The 11,040-nt window shown below is 40.0% G+C and overlaps 1 non-coding gene across 1 annotated transcript; it reads right to left on the reverse strand.

The window, feature by feature from the left end:
• Window positions 1–9,086: 9,086 nt before the first annotated feature.
• Window positions 9,087–9,193, reverse strand: LOC125415280 (U6 spliceosomal RNA). Its single transcript, XR_007236596.1, has one exon. It is a non-coding gene; the product is annotated as a U6 spliceosomal RNA (small nuclear RNA).
• Window positions 9,194–11,040: the final 1,847 nt, after the last annotated feature.

Genomic DNA, 11,040 nt, shown 5'->3' on the forward strand with positions numbered 1-11,040 from the left:
TAAAAGCATGCAGCATGCTTCCTCTCTATGACAGAGCAGTTTGGGGGAAAACTGAGTTGTATTTTTAATTATCTTTTTTTGAACTCCAACAATTACATTTCGCAGGCTTCTTCAGGATAGCAGCTCCTAAGAAAAGAACCACGTCAGCCCATAACAAGAAGAGCCTGCACGCCCATTGGTAAGGCGAACAGACTAAGTGCCTTTTAAAAGTGGAATCATATAATCTCGTCAAAGAATATATGGATTTGCTGGTGTTATTCCGCTTTTGCCTGGGAGGATTTGAGGTTTGTCGGGATGAAGTCATTGACCCTACGCCATTCAGCACGAGTGTTCTAAGCCCAGTTTAAAAGCTATACAACAGGACTTTAGTGCTTTGGTTCACCACATTTATCGTACGCTCTGACAAAGCTTTCTTACCTGGAGATAATGTTTAATGTAGATTTGAAAGTGTAGGCCACAACAGCCTGCATCTATTTGCACTAAGAGTGGGCTTGTTGATCTTTAACCTAAAACATATCCCCACCAAGGTGCCTCTGCGGTAGAACCGATCTGCAATCCCTCAGAAATGTGATCTTTCTGAATTGAGAGGATAACAATAGAGTGGGTATCCTTTAATGAGTGCTTGGCTGCTTAGCAAAGAACATTCCAGCTAATCCTCTCGCTAGGTGTCTGCCAGGTAGTATCATTTTCCATGGGGCATGCGTGGCAACTCGGGCCTGCAGTGATTATGAAACTTGCTGAGAAGCACATGATAAAGGGTGGAGCAACAAAATGAGTTGATTCCAAATTTCATGCTCTTGACTATAACTCGGCACCAGCTTTACACGAGTAGGAACACAAACACAAAGAGAGCCTACCTAGTACACACCGTGTCAGCTGTTTAACTGGGACAGACCCATATATCACTCCTTACCCTCCCATGGACCTTTGCCAAAATTAATTTCCAATGTATTGAAATGGCCAACCATGGTGTGCTTGCGCACGCCTGCAAACACACACACACACACATACACTTCCTTACATGCTTTGGAGAAGAGGTGCATCCAGTAAACTTCGAAAGACTTCATTGCAGGTCTGCCTGACAGCAGCACTTCAGTCATTACACAACTAATAAGGCCAGAGGGACCTCTGCAATCTGAGATCTGAGAACAGTGAATCTCATCAGGAAAAGACAAAATAAAGGCTGCCAACTGCCTTTGATTATACACAAAAAACTTTACATCTGACCTTCACCACCAGACAGGCCGTACTGAGTCTTTAAGATGGATGTTACACGCTTCTCTGGTAGACCTTATAGCCACAGCAGCTTTGCCCCCCTCTCAAACCAGTAGCTGTTGCAATAATAATAGATTTTTTTAATCCTTTAAATGTTGAAAGCGACCATTTCTCACAGCACTGCCGAATGGAGTTGCCATTTATTTTGCTTCTTGAACGTGTGTGGCACTGAGCTAGGTGGGTTTGCATAAACTGCTCCTAAGATCTTTTGCCACACTCTGTTTAAGGACAAGAACAGTTTGTTTCCTCACCACTGAATCTGTCATGTTCAGACAAGTAGCATCCTTCATTAAAATCTCAAAATTTTTCAGCCATTTTTATATGGTATGCTCTCACTGAGGGGTCTACTCACCAAACTAAAGTGCACAAAGGAACGCTAGGAAGTTATGTTTCTAATTCTGGGTAGCCCGGGGAAGACACAAGCCATGCTGTGATTTCGTAGAATAGATGCTTAGAAGTCCCAAAGATGTTCCTCATTGTCTCAGAACAAAAGGCTGTGGTGAGACCAGCTCTAAAAAGGCGCAAGATTAAATGGTTGAACTAGAGATAGAAGGAACAAATCTAGACAGCCAACAAGTTCTGGGAAATCACCCCCAGCCTGATCAGGACAGCTGCATCCAGATCAAAAGCTGAAGCATCCAAACTCCCACATTTGGGCGTGGTGTTTGAAGCAGCCATCAATGTCAGAGAGTGTATCCTGAGTCATTTTATCTCAGCTCTGCACAAGCAGGTCCAGGCCGCCCCAGTGACACTTTAATTGCTAGATGCGGAAAATGAGATAAAGAACCTTCAAGGAGTCCAGGATCTGGTTTTGTTCTAACCCAAGCTTAGATTCTCGCTTGTCTGTGATAACTTGTCTACCCTGAAATGCAGAGGCTGGCCCTGCCAAGTGTGGCCAAGATCCTTCTGAATGTTGAGTTGTTCAACCACTGCCCACAGACTTAAATGGACCCTCTCACTCTGCCAGCCTCGGAAAACAATTTCTCCCAGAGGAAAGTTGGGTTTAAGAACTGTAGTTTGAGGGGCTGGGATGATGGCTCAGTGTCTACCGTGACAGCAGGAGGACCCGCGTTTGGTCCCCAGCACTGGTGTGGATCAGGTGTGCAGACGTCATTTGGAATCCCAGAGCTGGAGAGGCCGAGATGGAGGAGCTCTGGCAAGTGAGTCTAGAATAATCGACATGCTCCAGGTCCCGGACAGAGAGTCCTTCTGATAGAAGAAGGAGACGGATCCTGTGGAATGGCATTGGATGGTAACAGATGGCCTTCAATGGCATGTATAAACAGGCACACATACACCCACACATACACACATGAACCTGCGCACACCCACACACAAACACATATACATACTCACAAAGAAGTAAGTGGAAACAGAGAAGAGTACTGCCTCTGTAACCTGGTCAGGCGAATCCTCAAATCACATTCTGATTCGAGCCTTGATATTAAAATAGAAGCTGCACTTTGTCTCAGAGCTCCCACGTGGCCACCTCACTCGGGTGGTTTGTTCTGCTTTCTTCTTCTTTTTCTTCTTCTTTTTCTTCTTCTTCTTTTTCTTCTTCTTCTTCTTCTTCTTCTTCTTCTTCTTCTTCTTCTTCTTCTTCTTCTTCTTCTTCTTCTTCTTCTTCTCCTTCTCCTCCTCCTCCTCCTCCTCCTCCTCCTCCTCCTCCTCCTCCTCCTCCTTCTTCTTCTTCTTCTTTTTTAATTTGGTTTTTTGAGACAGGGTTTTCTCTGTAACCTTGGAGCCTGTCTTGGAGCTCATTCTGGAGACCAGATTGGCCTCCCACTCACAGAGATCCGCCTGCCTATGCCTCCTAAATGCAAGGATTAAAGGCGTGCACCACCACTGCCCGACAGTTCTTCTCCTTTCTATGACGTGTTTTACCTCTCATAACTATTCTAACTCAACAAAATATACAGGAATGGGAATTCCATGTGAGGATTCCCCGTGAGGCACGGTAGCCCTAACAGGCCCATAATCCTAGCACTTGGAAAAGTTGAGCAGGAGATTAAAGTGTTTCAAAACCCAAAGCAAAACAACACAAACAGAAGTCCTGGGAATTGCATTGAACTATGGTATGAACATGCCATTAGGTATTACAGGCCTGTATCTGTAACGTGATTCCTTACCATTTACTGCCCATCTTTCTAGAGTTTAGAGAGTTTCTAGATTTATTCATCTTCTCATGTCCCAGCCAAACCTCTACCATCACTTGCCTTGTTAGCCAGATGCTGGCAGACAGCACAGTAACTGTAAATTCATTCTTTTGGTGTGCAAATCCACTTTTTCTCCTCCTCTGCCCCTTCCTTGCCTCTTCCCCTTTCCATTTCTCCCTTCCTCTTGATCAATCTCTCTCCCTCCCTCTCCCCCTCCCTGCCTCCCTCCCTGCCTGTGTGCCTACCTTTCTACCTGCATTGTGTGTGTGTGCGCGCGCGCGCGCGCACGCGCATGCACATGCATACACACAAGTGTTTTCTTCTTTTGACTTGGTGTATTTGCTTTGGTAAAGATAACGAAGGTGCACCTTATTGACTCTTAAGATTAGATTGGCTAATATAGGTAAAAACGCAGGAGTGCTCACTATTTCTCAGAAGCAGATTAAACAAATCTAAATTTTCATTTTGATTTAAGTATTCAGAAGAGTCAGGTGCTGTGTTATCATTTTCCTTAGGACACCGTGTTCTTTACTTCCTTTTAGACTTGGCACAGCTTTATCAAAGCTGAGTTTCAGGTCTATCCTCTCCTGGGCTTGTAAAATCAGATACTATGGGCAGAGCGTGAATCTCATCGATGCACTGGAGGACAGTTCCCATCCATGTTACTTCTTGGGAACTGGTTTCTCAACATACTAACACCCTAATTCTGGTAGACCAGAGAATGGTCTTTTATCAGTGCTGTTTTTGATTCCAAAGCAGTTGCCAGTCTTATCTACTACCACACAATAATCTGTAGATTTATGTGCAGCTTCCTCTAGTAGAATCTTTGTGGCAATGAACAAAGGCATGAAGCCAATGTCAGGCATCAATAAATCGCTCCATGTTGCTGAATCAGGACATGGTGGGCCAGAGGCATTACCTAGTTCAGTTTCTTATTGAGGACTGAGGCATCATGATTCATTTGGATAAAGCAAAAATATTTCCTTTTTAATGATTTCCATTTGTTTTCACATAAGATATCTTCTGTTCAGCTGATATTGTAATACCCAAATATTCTTCATTCCAATGCAAAACTAATTATTGGCTGGAACTTAATTCATCGGTCTATGAGTTTTTGAAGTCTGCTTCTTGTGAGCAGAAAAGAGCGGTGAGATAAATGTGTACATTTTCTTTTTCTATTGTACGGTGGTTCCACGGCCGTTACAGATGCCGCTGGAAGACATTCTCTCGCGAGAGCAGGTGAGGAGAAGGCTGTCTAGGTCACCGCTGCACCGAAGCCCTGGTCATGATTTGTGAACATGAGCTTTATATTAACCATGAGAAAACAACAACGACAAAAAATAGCATCCACGGAGACAACTTTCCAAAGGCTGCTTAACCTGGAGAAAGGAACAAAATGATAACCATGCTTATGGCTATCACACTAGAGACACTGTAACTTTGTATTTCCTCTGTTTAAAAAAAAAAAAAAAAACCCTAAAGAATGTTTACGCTTTAACAAAATGTTGGTTGATCTGGGAAAAATTCCTTAAGTTCAGGAGAAATGGAATTCTGACTTATGATAATGGGGTCTTGATCTTCCAAGTCACTGAATGAAGATTCTACACTGAATTCGATAGGTGGAAAATTGAAAGCAGGTGATTATGTCATGTTCTCTCTTTGTATTTCTCTAACTTTTTTTTTCGTAAAATAATAGCATGATATATTGAGCCTTTTCTGATCATCAAGTCCTTTATGTTCATCATCCCATTTAGTTCTTATCAAAATCCCAATAATTCACTCTATCATGAAATCATACTCCTTTGGAGGAGGAAGGCAAGTTTAGGAGGGCTGGAGAGATGGCTCAGCTGCTGAGAGCATACTGCATTGGCAGAGGCCTGTAATTTGCTTAACAATGCTAACATTAAGCAGTTCTTAACCACTTGTAACTCCAGTTCTAGGTGGTCTGATGATCTCCTCAGACATCTCCAGATACCTACATTCTTATACACATATCCACACACATAGGTACACAGAGGTACACACAATTAAAAATAAAATAAATATAAAGACTAATGAAAGTAGACTTAAAAATTTAAGTGACTTGTCCAAGATGTCAGCTGGTAGAACTGAGACACCAACACGATCCAGCTTGATCCCAATGTTGAACAATTAACTCTTCACTCTTTACTCACCATAACACTGAGCTGCCAATAAAAAAGTGCCACATTTTGAAGGACAACTTTGGAAAGGTATCTGGCAAGTTATAGTCTTTCCCCCCCCCAGTACTTACACCCAGCATCTTGTCTCTGTCTACAGTAAGCATGTTGCTTCCCACTATCACAAAAACCAAGTCTAGGAATTGCTCAAGGGCTCAACCACTTCGGTCCTAACAACATTACTTATGTGAAGTATACCTCAGATAGAACGTGAAAGGACAGCTAGGTCAATTGCCAGGATATGGAAACCTGCAAGGGTGAGCTTGGTTCTTTGGCTCAATAAAATAAAATAGAACACAACCAGTCACACAGGAGCTTTCAATTGCTCTCACTTCCCTGTAAAACATGCCTCAGCACCAACAATACAGATTACAAAGATGTTTCAGGTAAATACCTGTCAGCTGCATAAACAGGGCTAGGCTGAGGAGAATCCTAACCCAGGCTGGTCTCACCTGCGACCCCGCCCACCTGTCTGCACGGCATCATTGTGTGGTCATCAAGGATCCTATTTCCTTCCTTCTGATTTCAACAACTGATACTTGACGCTAGAGACTCATGAGAGCATCACCTCTGTTCCCCTTTAATCCTGTCTCTTCTGAACTGTACTTTCCTGAGAAGCATTCTGCTTTCTCTCTCGCCCTTACCTCGTCACCATGTGAAATTTCCTTATGAGGAGGAAATTCAACCACCAGCATCCTTCTAATTGTTTCTACAAAGATAATCTCTTAACACCAATGTTCTAACATGGGCGGCTCGGATCTAGATCTACTAACAAGAGGGTTGGATAACCAAGTTGCTGTGTGCTATTTCCCTCGAGATGGAATGGGTGATGCTTAGTGTTAGACTAGGAAGAAAAGCACAGAATAAGTTTTGTCACAAGCATAAGCGTCTAATGAGAGAAGCTGGTTTGGTGATGAGTCCTTGTTGTATAACTCAATGATGGAACAGATTGGATGACAGGAAACAGAGCAGCCTACTAGATAACTGCTGTTGGCGTTCAACTGTTTCAGATCAACCAAACAAGGCTCAGCACCAAGAACTCATCTTTCTCTCCCCACTCCCAGCCAGATGAGAGCAACAACTTGATTGTTTATTTTCTGGTTCAGCATCTTAGTATGTGGATATAACAGTGGAACTATTTGTGATTTCAAGCAAAACAAATGAATCCCTGAAATTTTACATGCAGTTGCGTTTTTGCAATGCCTGCAACGTAGCTGTCTTATACACATCCAGGTTAGACTGAGGTTCAGCTCAAAGCAATCTTTCAATTCCCAAGTGTTCACAGCTTCAGGATTCGTGCTAGATATGAGTACTTTAACTGACAATGACATATGCAGCCACACTCAGAATATTAGATTAAAAACAGATTAAAAAAACCAATGTGTTTTAAATGATGTATTGTTTTATTAGTTTCCCTGCTGGGAGATTAATGAATTCAAGCCCTGTAGGATCATTCAATACCATTGGGGCTCCTGGAATGGTCTATGGGTTTCTAAATAGACAGGTTTAAAATATTTCTCTGAATGACAAGCTTTAAGCTGAAAGATGATGCATGAAGATGTTTAGAAATCTCTGATTATAGTAGAAGAGATTATTTAGTAAACCATGACATCTGAGTTAATACTGTGAACTTCTAAACAAGGAGAAACAATTCACTGAGACTTTAGCTAATAATGGTAGTAGTGAAGTAGCTATTTTAAATTTCTGAGGGAAATACTATTTGTATTTTGATGAGCTCAGAAGTCACACAGTATTTACAGCATCTTTAAAATGTAGGTTGTTTAGATTGTATAATGGTAAAAATCCATGTCTGTAAAGTGAGCTTTCTCTATTCTACCAACTGAGGGTTTTTGTTTCGGTGTGAAAACTAAAATGCTCAAACCTTGATAAATTACAAATGACTCACTCCTGCTTCTTCTGAAACTTTCCACATTTCCTGTTGCAGTCCATTGTTCTGTCTTAGCCAGGACAGAGCAGCCAATGAGTGTTGTTATGAAAAGAAAAAAAAAGAATGAGGAAAGGAGAAACCTTTCGTCGTTCAATGCTTGTCAACACACTCAAATGGGATATATTCTGGAGTTTGTAGAGAAAGGACTGTGTAGGTCAACTAATGCTTTGGCATGAGCGCCCGATGTTCTTGCCAAATGAGACAATTAATTTATTGGAGGAAAACACATCAGCATGGGCACAGAAAAATACTTCTGTTAGAGTGGGTGGCATGCTTCTGAGTGTCAGCGTTTTTGTCCCCCTTAACTGCAAGGTGCCCTGGTGTCAGGAACTGTTCTAAGCACTTAGAAATGGCAAACTAGTATTGCAGGCCTGCCTGTGGAACAGGTACCATTTTTACCTCACCTGCACAAGGAGAAACTAAGGCAATGAAGCCATGATAACCAAAGTGAGATCTGTTCAAGTTCTTGAGAAAACCCAGCTCTAGGACTTCTGGGGTCAAACCCAACACCTGACTGCCAACCTCAATTTCAACAGGTACATTCTGGTTTTACGTTCTTCTGTATGAATCCCTAACAACACGATTATTCTGAGACTGAAATTATTTCTCAGAAGGTTCATCCCAAAACCCAGATTTCCATTCTTAGATTCTAGATTTGAATGAGACTGAGGTCCTTTGATCATTTCAGTAAGCTCTTTAACTTTGAAGCACTCTCCATGATGAAGGGCTTCCCATCAGTCAACAACTGACACACTCCTGAATTCATAGACTTTCTGAGCTTATTTATTTCATTGGTTATTTCAGTCTTCTTACAGATCTATATGTTGAACATATTCTCCATTGCCCTATTCCCCCCTTATTCTTTTCATTTTTTTAATATATTATAATACATTTAAAGGAAACATTCACCAATGTTTATATTTTTGTTTTTTATTATTTTAGAAATTTTAATATAATTACAACACTTCTCCCTACCTTCCTTTCCTCCAAACCCATGTACCTCCCCCATACTCTCTCCTTCATGGCTTCTTTCTCTCATTGTAGTTGCAAAATCTATATGTACATGCATATATGTTGACAGAGGTTTCTGTCCCACCAAGTCCTGTAGTCATTTAGTCCCAAAGAAATACACAGAGGTCTACATTAATCATAAACTGATTGACGTATTAGCTTGGGCTTTTTATTAATTAATTCTTACATCCTAACCCATAATTCTTGTCTGTGTTAGCCATGTGGCTTGGTACCTTTCATCAGCGAGGCATTCTCATCTGCATCCTTTATGTCTGGGTGATGACTACAGACGGCATCTTTCCTCTTCCCACAATTCTATTCTCGTCGCCCCACCTATACTTCCTGCCTGGCTACTGTACAATCAGCACTTTATTAAAAATAATGCAAGGGACAGGATAAAAGACCATTGTTCCACAGCACATATATATTCTTAAACGTATTCTGTCCATATGGCATTACTTGTATTATGCTTTGAGGGCTGACCATTTGGCAGTGAGCAAAAATATGGAATGCATCACAGATTTATGTATCGTCTCTGCAAAGAGGCCATGGTAATTGTCTCTGTATCATTCCAAATTTAATATATGTGCCGCTAAAGTGAGCACTCTCACTTCACTTTCAATTATTGAAAATTGTGATCCCAATAATGGAAGTAATTATGCATTCATAACTAATTTTCAACATTTTGCAACATTTCATTACTTTAAGTAAATTGTTACAGATAAACTGGGAGCCTGTACTTACCCATTTCCAATGAATTGTTTTCACAACTGAAAATGAACCACTAATTGAAGAAAATGAATAATATTCTCATGCATATATGATTTTTCCAAACCTGCATGTGTCCTCAGAGAATTTGGGGAATTCTTTTGAGTATGTTCTAAGTTTAAATATCATCACCCTTTATAGGGGATTTGACAGTTTGCTTTATTTAACATCATTTTACTTAACTCTGTTGATAGTCCTGGTCCATTCCTATTATCTAATATGTAGGGTCCATTAGTCAGTTTTATTATAATTTATCTATCCATTTAATTATGCATAGGCACTTATGCTATTTCCAGGTACATTACAATAATGTGAGTATTTAGTCTATTTTTAAGTGTATCTATCAAAAGCTGTCTTCAAAGCTAAAATTCTAATCTTCACACCCCTCTTAGATTTTTTTTAATTGATCAGTGGCCTTCAAAAATCTACCTTGAAATACACCTAAGAATTTCTAATGTTTCCTTATTTCTTACATATTTTCAGAGATAAATTCTAGAGTTTGTTTGGGTCTCATCATTTTTCCATTAGTATCTCCTGTACTGTGAGGATACTACCTAGGTTTCCAAGGTGAATTTTGCTATCTTCCATCTCTTCCACGGTTACACATGACAGTGTTGGTGAGTGCTGAGTAGGTGTCCTTCCAGTTCTCTTTTATGCCTGACATCTGAGCAGGATTTGTTTGGATTTATGAGGTTTTAGGAAATAATATAAAAGTGTGATATCCTTTGATCATATTACATGGTGGTATACATTTTGTCCATATGTCACTTCTGGTAATGTGAACCTCCACTATTCCATCAAGACAATATTTGCCAAGTTTCCCCATTGGAAAGTCATTTTTACTTAAATTTTATTCTTTTTAAATAGATGATAAATATTGCCCACTATCCATATGCACAGGAGATTTTTAGTTCTACCTACTAAACAGGGAGTATTTAACATATATTTAAAATAGTTTTGCCTGTTTTAAGAGAAACATTTAAACAACTTCCATTAATTTAACGACAAAACTTGCAGTTTTTAATATATCATAATGCTGACATCCTTAAATAAAACTACTACTTCATGCTTTGAAAGGTGTCCAACAGAATCTAAGCACCATTTAATACTATTACGCATTTTAAAAGCCACATTAAAAAAGTCTTTTTTAATGGTCAAAGCTTTACATAATTCTGTTTTTCTGATTTGAATTCCTATTCATATTCCAATTCCCTAAGAGAATTTTTTGACTAATTTAATTCTCCATGTATTCTATTGATACACATTTAATTCTAGAAGTATGTCTTAGGACTGTAAGTTTCTAATTTGTTTTACCAATGTTATTCTGACCTGACTTTTCATTGTAACTGGTTTCAGTAGATTATTGATCATACTGCTGAAACATATATTTTAAAGTAATTAAAATGATAAATTTGCTGCCATCATAAACTGTCAAAATGCAACTTAGATCAAACCAAACCTGTTTCTTTACTCAGAAGACTGTATTTCATGCATCCTAAATTTTGGCTAACCTACCCATTACCCTTTCCTCTTTTCTCATCTCTAATACAGTTAGTAACTCTCCATAGCTGAGGACCTGCAGAAGACCATGAACACCAAAATTGTCCATTGGAAAGCCATCGTTTGCTTAATTGCATTCTTTTACAAATAGATAATAAGCATTGCCCCCCATCGGTAGGCACAG

This window comes from Myodes glareolus, chromosome 19, assembly GCF_982192425.1.
Source record: "Myodes glareolus chromosome 19, mMyoGla1.1, whole genome shotgun sequence".
Taxonomy (NCBI): domain Eukaryota; kingdom Metazoa; phylum Chordata; class Mammalia; order Rodentia; family Cricetidae; genus Myodes; species Myodes glareolus.